Below are 13559 nucleotides of genomic sequence, written 5' to 3'. Positions count from 1 at the left end.
AAAGAGAGAGAATTCACGACAGGCCCCAGTAGCCAGACAGACAGACAGAAGCCAGACAGCCAGACGGACCAGACAGGCCCTCATCTTGTCTGACACAGACAGCTCTCTCTCCACTCTGCTCTCCCTTAGAGACTCCTAGACAAACACAGCTATTAAGATGGGTGTGTGTGTGTGTGTGTGGATGTGTGTGTGTGTTTGTGTGGATGTGTGTTTCATTCTGTCTGTTCCCCCAGCCCCCAAGGATGCCTTTTGCATGCAATAGCTTACTCACCAAGCTACAAGGTCAGTATTGGATGTTTCAATCCAAATCAACAGAGTTGGATGTTTCAATCCAAATCAACAGTTGGATGTTTCAATCAAATCAACAGAGTTGGATGTTCAATCCAATCAACAGAGTTGGATGTTTCAATACAATCAACAGAGTTGGATGTTTCAATACAAATCAACAGAGTTGGATGTTTCAATACAAATCAACAGAGTTGGATGTTTCAATCAATCAACAGAGTTGGATGTTTCAATCAAATCAACAGAGTTGGATGTTTCAATACAAATCAACAGAGTTGGATGTTTTAATACAAATCAACAGAGTTGGATGTTTCAATACAAATCAACAAGTTGGATGTTTCATTACAATCAACAGAGTTGGATGTTTATTACAAATCAACAGAGTTGATGTTTCAATAAATCAACAGAGTTGGATGTTTCAATACAAATCAACAGAGTTGGATGTTTCAATACAAATCAACAGAGTTGGATGTTTCATTACAAATCAACAGAGTTGGATGTTTCAATACAAATCAACAGAGTTGGATGTTTCAATACAAATCAACAGAGTTGGATGTTTCAATACAAATACAGAGTTGGATGTTCAATACAATCAACAGTTAGTGTCACGACTTCCGCGAAGTCGGTCCTTCTCCTTGATCGGGTGGCGTTCGGCGGTCGACGTCACCGGCCTTCTAGCCATCGAAGATCCACTTTTAATTTTCCATTTGTTTTGTCTTTGTTTTACACACTTGGTTTCAATCCCCTATTACTTGTTCATTATTTAACCCCCATGTTTGTTTGTGAGTGATTGTTTGTTTGTAATACGGTTCGTTATTGTGGGCTAAAGTATTGCGTTGTATTATTGATTCTTTGAGTAAATTACGTTGATTACTCATCTGCTGTCCTGCGCCTGACTCCTCTACACAGCTACACCAGGCTTATTATTCAGTTTGAGGTTTCAATACAAATCTGGTGACTCTTTGCTGTTACTGTCATTAAAATCGACGTCTAGTCAAAATAAGTGCACTGTCTAGGGCAGTGTTTCTCTACTCCAGTCCTCCAGTATCTCCAACAGCACACATGTTTGTTGTAGCCCGGACAAACTGATTTAACTTGTCAACTAATCATCAAGCTCTCAATGAGTTGAATCAGTTTCTCCAGGGCTACAAGAGACGTGTATGCTGGAGTTGAGAAACACTGGTATAGGGAATAGGGTGCCAGGCCCTGGTCAAAAGTAGTGCACTAAATAAGGAATAGGGTGCCAGGCCCTGGTCAAAAGTAGTGCACTATTAAGGAAAGGGTGCAAGGCCCTGGTCAAAAGTAGTGCACTAAATAAGGAATAGGGTGCTAGGCCCTGGTCAAAAGTAGTGCACTAAATAAGGAATAGGGTGCCAGGCCCTGGTCAAAAGTAGTGCACTATATAAGGAATAGGGTGCCAGGCCTGGTCAAAAGTAGTGCACTAAATAATGAATATGGTAGCATTTGGACACCATCTATTACTGTTCCTTTAAAAATATTCATTATTTTGGTTAAGACTCCATGCCTGAATGACAGTACACTCTACATACAGGCTGATGTGGCTTTCTGTCACGCCGACTAGGGTGGGCAATCTATGTTTTCTATTTCTTTGTTGGCCGGGTATGGTTCCCATCAGAGGCAGCTGTCTATCGTTGTCTCTGATTGGGGATCATACTTAGGCAGCCTTGTCCACCTTTAGTTTGTGGGTCTTTGTCACGTTTCTGACCTTATTTCCTTTATTTTCCTTTGTTTTGTTTGTTAGTATGGTCAGGGCGTGAGTTGGGGTGGGCAGTCTATGTTCTGTGTTTCTATGTTTAGGTTTGTCATTTGGCCTGATATGGTTCTCAATCAGAGGCAGGTGTTTTTCATTGTCTCTGATTGGGAACCTATTTAGGTAGCCTGTTTTCATTGTTTTCACTGTTGGTTTGTGGGTGTTTGTTTCCTGTGTCAGTGTTTGTGCCACACGGGACTGTTTTCGGTTAGGTTTCTTTGTTATTTTGTATTTGTGTCTTGTTCAGTTGATTATATTAAAACATGGACACTTACTACGCTGCGTCTTGGTCCGATCCCTGCTACACCAATCTGCCGTTACAGAAACACCCACCAACCAAGGACCAAGCAGCGTGGTAAAGGACAGCAGCAGCGGCAAAAGACACAGGATTCATGGACTTGGGAGGAGATTCTGGACGGCAAAGGACCCTGGACTCAGCCAGGGGAATATCGCCATCCCAGGGCAGAGTTGGAGGCAGCGAAGGCAGAGAGGCGCTGGTATGAGGAGGCAGCACGACGGCGCGGTTGGAAGCCCGAGAGTCAGCCCCCAAATTTTTTGGGGGGGGAGGCACACGGGGAGTGTGGCTAAGCCAGGTAGGAGACCTGAGCCAACTCCCCGTGCTTACCGTGGAGAGAGGGCGTCGTACTGGTCAGGCACCGTGTTATGCGGTGGAGCGCACGGTGTCCCCAGTACGCGTGCTTAGCCCGGTGCGGTACATTCCAGCTTCTCGTATCGGTCGGGCTAGAGTGGGCATCGAGCCAGGTGCCATGAAGCCGGCTCAACGCATCTGGTCTCCAGTGCGTCTCCTCGGGCCGGTGTACATGGCACCAGCCCTACGCATGGTGTCCCCGGTTCGCCAGCCCAGTGCGGGCTATTCCACCTCGCCGCACTGGCCTGGCTACAGGGAGCATTCAACCAGGTAGGGTTGGGCAGGCTTGGTGCTCAAGAGCTCCAGTACGCCTTCACGGTCCGGTCCATCCAGTACCACCAGTGCCAACACCACGCACCAGGCTTACTGTGCGTCTCCAGAGCCCTGTACGCCCTGTTCCTGCTCCCCGCACTAGCCTTGAGGTGCATGTTCCCAGCCCGGTACCACCAGTTCCGGCACCACGCACCAGGCCTACAGTGCGCCTCGGCACACCTGAGCTGCCCGTCTGTCCTGAGCCGCCAGAGTCTCCCGTCTGTCCTGAGCCGCCAGTCTATTCTGAGCCGCCAGTCTGTCCTGAGCCGCAAGAGCTGCCAGTCTGTCCTGAGCCGCCAGTCTGTCCTGAGCCGCCAGTCAGCCAGGAGCCGCCAGTCAGCCAGGAGCCGCCAGCCAGCCAGGAGCCGCCAGCCAGCCAGCAGCCGCCCGCCAGCCAGGAGCTGCCAGAGCCGCCCGCCAGCCAGGAGCTGCCAGAGCCGCCCGCCAGTCAGGAGCTGCCAGAGCTACCCGTCAGTCCGGAGCTGCCTTTCAGTCTGGAGCTGCCCCTCAGTCCGGAGCTGCCCCTCAGTCCGGAGCTGCCCCTCAGTCCGGAGCTGCCCCTCAGTCCGGAGCTGCCCCTCAGTCCAGAGGCGCCCCTCAATCCAGTGGGGCCATTTAGGAGGGTCGCCGTTCCTAGGAGGCCACGGAAGCGGTATTGACTGTGGTGGAGTGGGGGCCACGTCCAGCGCCAGAGCTAGGAGGCCACGGAAGCGGGTATTGACTATGGTGGAGTGGGGGCCACGTCCAGTGCCAGAGCCGCCACCGCGGACAGATGCCCACCCAGACCCTCCCCTATAGGTTCAGGTTTTGCGGCCAGAGTCGCACGTTGGGGGGGGGGTACTGTCACGTTTCGGACCTTATTTCCTTTATTTTCCTTACTTTTGTCTTTAGTTAGTATGGTCAGGGCGTGAGTTGGGGTGGGCAGTCTATGTTCTGTGTTTCTATGTTTAGGTTTTGTCATTTGGCCTGATATGGTTCTCAATCAGAGGCAGGTGTTTTTCATTGTCTCTGATTGGGAACCATATTTAGGTAGCCTGTTTTCCACTGTTTGGTTTGTGGGTGTTTGTTTCCTGTGTCAGTGTTTGTGGCCACACGGGACTGTTTTCGGTTAGGTTTCTTTGTTATTTTGTATTGTGTCTTGTTCAGTTGATTATATTAAAACATGGACACTTACTACGCTGCGTCTTGGTCCGATCCCTGCTCAACCTCCTCTTCAGACGAAGAGGAGGAAATCTGCCGTTACATCTTGTTTGTGTGTAGTTGCTTTCTGCACTGCATGTAGATTCACGTTCGGTTGTAAGTTTATTGTTTTTCATGTTCATCTAATAAAATGATGTACGCTTCCACGCTGCACCTTGGTCTGATTCTTCCATCACGAGCGTGACACTTTCGCTCTACCTGTTGGACTGCATGTCTGCATGTCATAGTTAGCAACACAGACAAACACACACACACACACACACACACACACACACACACACACACAGTCTTAGTTTCCCAGAAATATACAATCATTTCCCTTTCTGTTTTTGTTTCCGTCAGTGGTGGACAGCCTCTTCTACTGGAGGGAACGGTCCAGACAGCCGTAACATTGGTTGATTAGACCACTAGTCTACGTTATCTACGCATCGATTGAAACGTCTATATTCCTATCTGTATAGATCTCTGCTAGAGGTTGTTGTCCAGGACAGGCTTCTCCAGAGGAAGACCAGCAACAGTAGGACTTAAGAGGCAGTCTCAAATCCAAAACAACAAAGTGATCACCCCGCCACTTGTTTTTGTTAAACAGTTCAAGAACTTAAGGACTTAAATTGCGCCTGTAAGCGACTTCTCAGCGATTGCAGACGGTGGAGAGAGATAGGAAACGGGCAGAGGAGAGGGGGCTTGCGGTGCAGCCGGAGGTGAAGATGGTGTTGTATTATGACAGTATAATGGAGGTAGCAGCTGTAATTCTGAGAGGCTACGTTATAGAGAGATTCAGAGCAGAAGGGATACAGCTGTCTCCTGAAGAGCTGGGTGGAACACCTAATGAACTCCAGGGTCATGTGTTAAAAGAGATTGTGGAACAGCTACTGAAGACTACTGAGGCACTGAACACAATGCTGAGCTTCAACGCTTAATGAGTGAGTAGTCCCGGTCTGTTCTATCCAGGATGTTTTTCTTTGGAACAACCAAGGAGCTTTTCACAGGTGGAATCAACTTGGGCAAAGTGGCAGCCCTTCATCACCTGGCCTACAAGCTTATTCACAGAGCACATGCACAGAACCAACCCAAGTCATGGTTAACATAATCAACTGGACTCTACAGTTAATCAGGGAAAACCTTCTCCCTTGGATCAGTCAGGAAGTATGGAAAGCGTCCCGAAAGGTGGCATGGTGGTGCAGCGTGACGCTCCTGGCTTCACTGGCTTGTGCTGCAGCCATAGCATACTGGAGGAAGCATCGCTGAGCTCTTTACAGGGAGAAAGAACCCAGATGACAATAGATATAGAAAATATACTCTCCTTCTGTGGAGAATACAAGTTAACCCTAGTAGTATAGTATGTAGATCAGGGGTCCTTTTCTAGCATGAGAGCTAAAAAAAAATAAAAAAATAACATGTCGTGAGCTACTCATTGTTTTCTAGCTTTCAAATAGGAACATTCTTCTCTTCTCCTCTCCCTGCAACTCTTCCCTCGTCCTTAGTGTACAAGAGAAAGTAGTGTACTATGTTGTCAACTCTTCCCTGGTCCTTAGTGTACAAGAGAAAGTAGTGTACTTGTTGTCAAGTCTTCCCCTGGTCCTTAGTGTACAGAAGAAAGTAGTGTACTATGTTGTCAACTCTTCCCAGGTCCTTAGTGTACAAGAGAAAGTAGTGTACTATGTTGTCAACTCTTCCCCTGGTCCTTAGTGTACAAGAGAAAGTAGTGTACTATGTTGTCAACTCTTCCCTGGTCCTTAGTGTACAAGAGAAAGTAGTGTACTATGTTGTCAACTCTTCCCCTGGTCCTTAGTGTACAAGAGAAAGTAGTGTACTATGTTGTCAACTCTTCCCCTCGTCCTTAGTGTACAAGAGAAAGTAGTGCACTATGTTGTCAACTCTTCCCCTGGTCCTTAGTGTACAAGAGAAAGTAGTGCCTATGTTGTCAACTCTTCCCCTGGTCCTTAGTGTACAAGAGAAAGTAGTGTACTATGTTGTCAACTCTTCCCTGGTCCTTAGTGTACAAGAGAAAGTAGTGTACTATGTTGTCAACTCTTCCCCAGGTCCTTAGTGTACAAGAGAAAGTAGTGCACTATGTTGTCAACTCTTCCCTGGTCCTTAGTGTACAAGAGAAAGTAGTGTACTATGTTGTCAACTCTTCCCCTGGTCCTTAGTGTACAAGAGAAAGTAGTGTACTATGTTGAACTCTTCCCTGGTCCTTAGTGTACAAGAGAAAGTAGTGACTATGTTTTCTGTCAATATCCCTGGTCAAATAATGGTTAATAAACACTCTAAGGGGGACGCTACCAATATGTTATTTACTTTTCTCAAATTGTTTTATATTTTCCCCAATTCTGTTTTCTCTGTTTCATTTTTCCTGTTTTTAGATTTGTATAGTTAAAAAAAAAAAAAAATGTTCATAGAGAAATAACGAAATTGGATGTTCTGAGTCCATGTCAATGCTTGAATTACATCAGAAGACCATTTGTTTAAGGTCTGGAAGGAAACTAAGACTTTTTGAGTGTACCCAATGCCCATCACATGATGGCATTGGGTAACAATCATTTAAATATGTGAGAGAGCAATGTGAGTGAGAGGAGCTTGGGAGCACAAAGCCTGGAGAAGGGAATTATAATTATTATATTCAGCCCAAGGGCATACGGCTAATGGCCGCAAAAGGCCAGGATTTTTTTAGCGGGGGGGGGGGGGGGGGGGGGGGGGGGGAGGGGGTTCACGGCCACTACAAAGGGGATGCCGCCGGGAAATTCGAGGCATTATTAAGTGCTTGTCAAATTGTGAATGAAGAGGCTGATGAAGTGTGTACAGATTGCACACACAAAAAACTAAGCAGAGCTCATGCCTTTCATGCAACTTTTTTCAAATCATCACTAGAGTCACATCATGCAGCCTTAGAATGTATTAAAAATCAAAACATATAGCCCAACATTTGTATCACAACTAAAGTTACATTAATACCTCTAAATGAAGCATATAGGAGGACCTGTTTCTTTGCTAACCGCTCAACACAGAATAGACACAGAATGTGCACACTCCTTTTTCATTTGGAGAAAATATCCTTTCAATTTTATTCAGCTTTATTCAATTGTATTCTTCATACTATAAAATACTAAAAAATAATGCCATGGAATTCTAAGAAAATCTTGTCTGCTAAATTAACTAGTGTAGCACACAGCCGTATGGCATAGCCAGATCAGGGCCTAACATAAGGACAACTCAGAGTATGCTATTCTGTTCTTCTGAAATAGACTACATTCACTTCATATCATTTTTCTTTAGCCCTGTCTAAAATAAATAATGGATTTGTGATGGTGTAGGCTATATAACATGGATTTATTAGACTTTTTCAAATGTAGATGTTCCAAAGGTCTGCATCAGTGGCTTGTAGTCTGTGATGCTAAATGTGTTTATGTTAATTAACGTTCAATTACAGTGAGACTGACAGTTATCTGCTTGACGATCACCGGCTGACAAAATGTAATGACCTCCACAGTCCTAATCTGACCTCATGTCTATAACAACAGTTCATGACAAACACACAAATATGTTCTCTTCAATAAAGATACGTTCCTCAAAGTGAAACCCTCTTTGGGTGTGTGTGTTGATGTGTGTGTGTTGATGTGTGTGTGTGTGTGTGTGTGTTGATGTGTGTGTTGATGTGCGTGTTGGTGTGTGTGTGTTGATGTGTGTGTTCTAGGAGTGTATTATTTGGAAAAGTTACCACAGACTGAACAGAACAAGGAAGTGTTCATATTTTTGTGAAGAAGTGCAAAAGACTTTGGCAAACTACGACAGAGTGTGTAACCATGTAGTCTAACAGGTAGAGTGAAGGCCAATTCAAGTCTAAATGCACACACCTCAGTTCCAGACTGAACATGTTGCATCACATTGTGTGTGTGTACCTTTAACAATACTAGGCAAAATATTGTTATCTCTGTGTGTACCTCTACTAACTACTATCAGATTGATTCTGAGTGTCACATTTAACAGATACTATCAAATATGTTTCTGAGACTGTTGTGTACCTTTAACAATACTAGCAGATTGTTTCGTGTGGTCTTTTACCATACTAGCGAGATTGTTCTGTGCACGGTACCTTTTAACAACTATCTATCAGATTGTAGTTTCTTGTGTATGGTACTATTATACATAATTAACATATCAGAGTTGTTTCTGTCGTGTACTTTAACAAACTGATAAGATTGTTTCTGTGTGTCAACCTTTAACCAATACTAGCAGATTGTTTCTGTGTGACCTTTTAACATATATTCAATAGAGTTGTTTCTTGTGTGTGTACCTTTGAAACAGATTATATATCAAATTGTTTCTGTGTGTACCTTTAACAATACTATCAGATTGTTTCTGTGTGTACCTTTAAACAATACTAGCAGATTGTTTCTGTGTGTAGGGTATCTTTAACAATACTAGCAGAGTTGTTTCTGTGTGTACCTTTAGAATACTAGCACTTGTAGAATTTGTTTCTGAGATGTTGTACCTTTAACATACTAGGCAGATTGTTATCTGGTAGTGTACCATTTAATCAAACTAACATTGGAAGTTGATTTCTGCTGTGTGTATACCTTTTAACAATAGCTTACTAGAGTTGGTTTCTGTGTGTGTACCTTTAACAAATACTCAGAATTTGTTTCTGTGTGTACCCTTTAACAAATACTAGCAGATTGTTTGTGTGTACCTTTAACATACTAGCAGTATTGTTCTCTGTGGTACCTTTAAACGAATACTAGCACAGATTTGTTTCTGGGTGTACTTTAACAATACTATACGAGTTGTTCTGTGACTGCTGCAGTGTTATCTCTTCTAACAATACTATCAAGATGTTTCCTGTGTGTACTTTTAACAATACTAAGCAGATTGTTCCTGTGTGTACTTTACAAATACTAGCAGATTGTTTCTGTGTGTACCTTTAACAATACTAAAGCAGAACACTTGGTTCTCTGTGGTGTACCTTTAACAATACTATCAGATTGTCTGGTTCTGTGTGTACTTATTAAATCATACTTATCAGATGTTTTCTGTGTGTACCTTATAACCAATACTGATCAGATTGTGTGTTGTACCTTTAACAATACTATCAGATGTTGTCTTCTTCTGTGTGTACCTTTAACAATACTAGCAGTTGTTTCTGTGTGTACCTTTAACAATACTAGATTGTTTCTGTGTGTACCTTTAACATACTATCAGATTGTTTCTGTGTGTACCTTTACAATACATCAGATTGTTTTCACAGATTGTGTAGCTTGTTTATAAAATCTAGCAGATTGTTTCTGTGTGTACCTTTAACAATACTAGCAGATTGTTTCTGTGTGTACCTTTAACAATACTAGCAAATTGTTTCTGTGTGTACCTTTAACAATATACTATAGCAGTTGTTTCTGTGTGTACCTTTAACAATACTAGCAGATTGTTTCTGTGTGTACCTTTAACAATACTAGAGATTGTTCTGTGTGTACCTTTAACAATACTAGCAGATGTTTTCTGTGGTGCACTTTAACAATACTACAGATTGTTTCGTGTGTACTTTAACAATAGACTAGCAGATTGTTTCTGTGTGTACCTTTAACAATACTAGCAGATTGTTTCTGTGTGTACCTTTAACAATACTAGCAGATCGTTTTTGCGGTAATGAGTAATATAACAGAGTATTGTATTCAATTTGAGTAATACTATTAGCTACTGATCAAAGACAGGTCGTCGGTACTTTTACTTTTGTTATCTTTTTTTTACGTGATCTTTATCTTAGTGACTGATTGTATTTCAGCTTTCCCTGAACCTGTTTTAGCTTGCAGCCTTTTTGCAAATGTCTTCAATACTATTGTGGAGAATCATGCTTCCTTCAAAAAAAATAAAAKGTTAAAGGTAGATCGGTTGCCTGGTAAACTCCGGAATTATCAGAAGTCATTCATAAAAGAGATGATGCTTGGGTCAAGTCCAGGAAGACAGACTTAGGCCCGGACTGACAAGCTTTTAAGCAATTGAGGAATCTGTGTAAGACAAATCAGTAAGGCTAAATCTGAATATTATGTAACCGCTCTTAATGGGAATCCTGCTAAATTCTGGAAAACTGTCAAATCCCTAAAGGGTTCTTCCTCCTCTCTGCCACAACAAATTAATTCAGACATCGGCCTAATTACAGAAAGAAATGCCATCAACGATGCATTTATTCACCATTTTATTTCAGCGGGKTATCTCTTTGAAAGAACTTCTAAGCCTATTCACAATGATGTTGGGCTGGATGCTGATAGGGGGAAACTAGCTGAAGGATCATAGAAATGATAGTCAAAGCTTTTCTTTTAGGCTTATTTACAGAAAAATAAGTCACGGATGCTTTGCTAGCAATAGAACACAAGAAATCCACAGAGGCCGACCAATTGGATCTTGGTCTGCTTAAGTGTGGCAGCACCCATTATTGTTGGCTCAATAACACAAATGTTTTATTTAACACTTATCAGGAAATATTCCAAAAGTCCGGAAATCATCTCTTCTGCTGCCACTCCATAAGGGCGGGCATAGTAGTGATCTTAATCATTAGCGCCCTTTTTCAAGGCTTCCTTTTTTAGCGCAGATCCTTGGTAAATGTACAACTTCTCTTTTTTTTTTTTTACCTGAGAAATGTATTTAGAATGTAAACCAATCAGGGTTTAAACTTGGGCTTAGTACTATTGCAGCAACCACTTGAGTTATTAATGATCTTGTCAATGCTTTAGACACTATAATGAAATGTGCTGCTTTGTTTGTGGACTTGTCAAAAGCTTTTGATATTGTTGATCATGCTATTTTATTGAATAAGTTATCCTTGATAAGCCTGAGCTCTGACGCCTGTTCATGGTTTCACGATTTCATGATTATCTTAGTAACAGAACTCAGCTTTCGTGATTGATGGGGTTAAGTCTGAATTTCTTGAAGAACATAAAGGTGTTCCGCAGGGGTCGATATTAGGACCTGTTCTTTTCACTATTTATAGAAATGCTATTGGTCAATCTGTTAAAAAATAATAATTGTTATGCTGAATTGTATTTAACCTTTATTTAACAAGGCAGGTCATTTAAGAACAGATTCTTATTTTCAATGACAGCCTAGGAACAGTGGGTTAACTGCCTTGTTCAGGGGCAGAACGACCAATTTTCACCTTGTCAGCTCAGGGATTCGATCTTGCAACCTTTCGGTTAAAAGTCCAATGCTCTAACCACTAGGCTAACTGCCGCAATAGCATACATAATATTATGTATGCTATTGCCCCGACTGCTGACCTGGCTGTGACAAGGCTACAGTCCCACTTTTGTAGCTGTACAGGAAGGCCTTACTGATTTAAAACTTGCACTTAAATACAGGCAAAACTAAATACATGTTGTTTTCAAATTCTCGTAAGATTGTCTCAGATTGATTACCACTTTACTCATCGGATGGTTCTATAATCGAACGAGTCCCTGCAAACAAATAACTTGGTACTTGGATTGATAATGATTTATCAATGGTGGGGTTGATGGCTTTGGTGCTGTTTGAGCTGCAGATTGCCTCATTTAATATAGTCATAGATTTTTTTTAATTTAACCTGTAACTACCAATTGGATACCACGAAATTGGGGAGAAAAAGGGGTATTTAAAAAAAAAATCTTATAAAATAGTAGAAAACACAAGGTGCAATTTCAAAACTTAGTTGTGCATCAGCAGTGTTCCTTTGGTTATATGTCACTCACTGACTGACTCAATTATGTTTGCATGACTGTGTGTTTGCATGGCTGTGTGTTTGCATGGCTTGTGTGTTTATGTATGACTGTGTGTTTATGTATATGACTGTGTGTTTATGTATGACTGTGTGTTTATGTATTGGCTGTGTGTTTTATGTATGGCTGTGTTGTTTACATGGCTGTGTGTTTGTATGACTGTGTGTTTATGTATGGCTGTGTGTTTACATGGCTGTGGTGTTTGCATGGCTGTGTGTTTGCATGGCTGTGTGTTTTGCATGGCTGTGTGTTTATGTATGGCTGTGTGTTTAATGTATGACTGTGTGTTTATTGTATGATGTGTGTTTTGTATGGCTGTGTGTTTATCTATGGCTGTGTGTTTGCATGGCTGTGTGTTTGTATGACTGTGTGTTTATCTATGGCTGTGTGTTTGCATGGCTGTGTGTTTGCATGGCTGTGTGTTTACATGGCTGTGTGTTTACATGGCTGTGTGTTTATGTATGGCTGTGTGTTTGCATGGCTGTGTTGTTTGCATGGCTGTGTGTTTATGTATGACTGTGTGTTTATGTATGACTGTGTGTTTATGTATGACTGTGTGTTTGCATGGCTGTGTGTGTATGTATGACTGTGTGTGTTGAGCAGCATGGCAGGGTGTCTCCAGACTGGTGTTGTGCGTCAGGTGGAGCAGCTCAGAGACCTGGCTCTCTGTCTGGAAGAGGAGATGACTACTGGAGACTGTTGTGTAGCTGGGACTTCTCTCTGCTACACCACGCGGACATACACACACACAGGACCAACCTGTTAGTACAGCTAAAGGTACTCACAACACACACACACACACACAACACACACACACACCCACACCACACACACACACACACACACACACACACACACACACACACACACACACACAAGGACCAACCTGTTAGTACAGCTAAAGGTACTCACACACACACGTGTACACACACACACACACACAGTGTACACACACACACACACACACCACACACACACACACACACACACACACACCACACACACACACAGAACCAACCTGCTAGTACATCTAAAGGTACTTGTACTGTACACACAGGTGATGCACCATGTTCAGTCTGAACTCATGCCTGAATGACAGTACACTACATACAGACTGATGTGGCCTTCACTCTTCCTGTATGGCTGGATGGCATAGATAGGTGGTCACAGACACACACACAGTCTGAACTCATGCCTGAATGACAGTACAGCAGTACAGCAAACCTGACCCAGCAATTCAAACTGGCTGCTGTAGCTTCATTCAGCCCAGTCCATGTAAAAACGATGATTTAACACGTACAGAGGGATCTGTTAGCAGAAAAAACTATTTTGTTAACAAATAGTAAACGCACGAGTTTGATTCTCAGCACATTCTGTTTTGCAGTTTGACATTTCCTGCTGTTCTTACATTTTACCATAGAGTTGGGGGACTGTTCATATGATATCTGAGTGGAGGTGACTCACAAAATCAACGGGCCCGCCTGGAGGTCATGGTCCATGGTACGTGCCCTGTGTGCCCGCTCGGTAATTCAGCCATGATTACTACAAGTTTACTACTAGCTAGACAAACTAGACTGGTTTACCAATCTAACAAATGTTGGGA

The 13559-nt window shown here is 42.7% G+C and overlaps 3 long non-coding RNA genes and 1 pseudogene across 3 annotated transcripts; 3 read left to right on the top strand and 1 right to left on the bottom strand.

The window, feature by feature from the left end:
* Positions 1 to 2448: 2448 nt before the first annotated feature.
* Positions 2449 to 5530, top strand: LOC112068808 (apoptosis regulator BAX-like; annotated as a pseudogene).
* An 11-nt stretch (positions 5531 to 5541) lies between these two features.
* On the top strand, positions 5542 to 5976 carry LOC139023985 (uncharacterized). The gene is made up of 2 exons (XR_011475216.1): positions 5542 to 5753; positions 5811 to 5976. It is a non-coding gene; the product is annotated as an uncharacterized lncRNA (long non-coding RNA).
* Positions 5657 to 6266, bottom strand: LOC139023984 (uncharacterized). Its single transcript, XR_011475215.1, has 3 exons — positions 6147 to 6266; positions 5826 to 6094; positions 5657 to 5673 (listed from the first exon to the last, which is right to left on the bottom strand). It is a non-coding gene; the product is annotated as an uncharacterized lncRNA (long non-coding RNA).
* Positions 6147 to 6325, top strand: LOC139023983 (uncharacterized). Its single transcript, XR_011475214.1, has 2 exons — positions 6147 to 6207; positions 6260 to 6325. It is a non-coding gene; the product is annotated as an uncharacterized lncRNA (long non-coding RNA).
* Positions 6326 to 13559: the final 7234 nt, after the last annotated feature.

This window comes from Salvelinus sp. IW2-2015, unplaced genomic scaffold, assembly GCF_002910315.2.
Source record: "Salvelinus sp. IW2-2015 unplaced genomic scaffold, ASM291031v2 Un_scaffold741, whole genome shotgun sequence".
NCBI classification, from domain to species: Eukaryota; Metazoa; Chordata; class Actinopteri; order Salmoniformes; family Salmonidae; genus Salvelinus; species Salvelinus sp. IW2-2015.
This window is presented reverse-complemented; position numbering and strand designations above follow the sequence as displayed.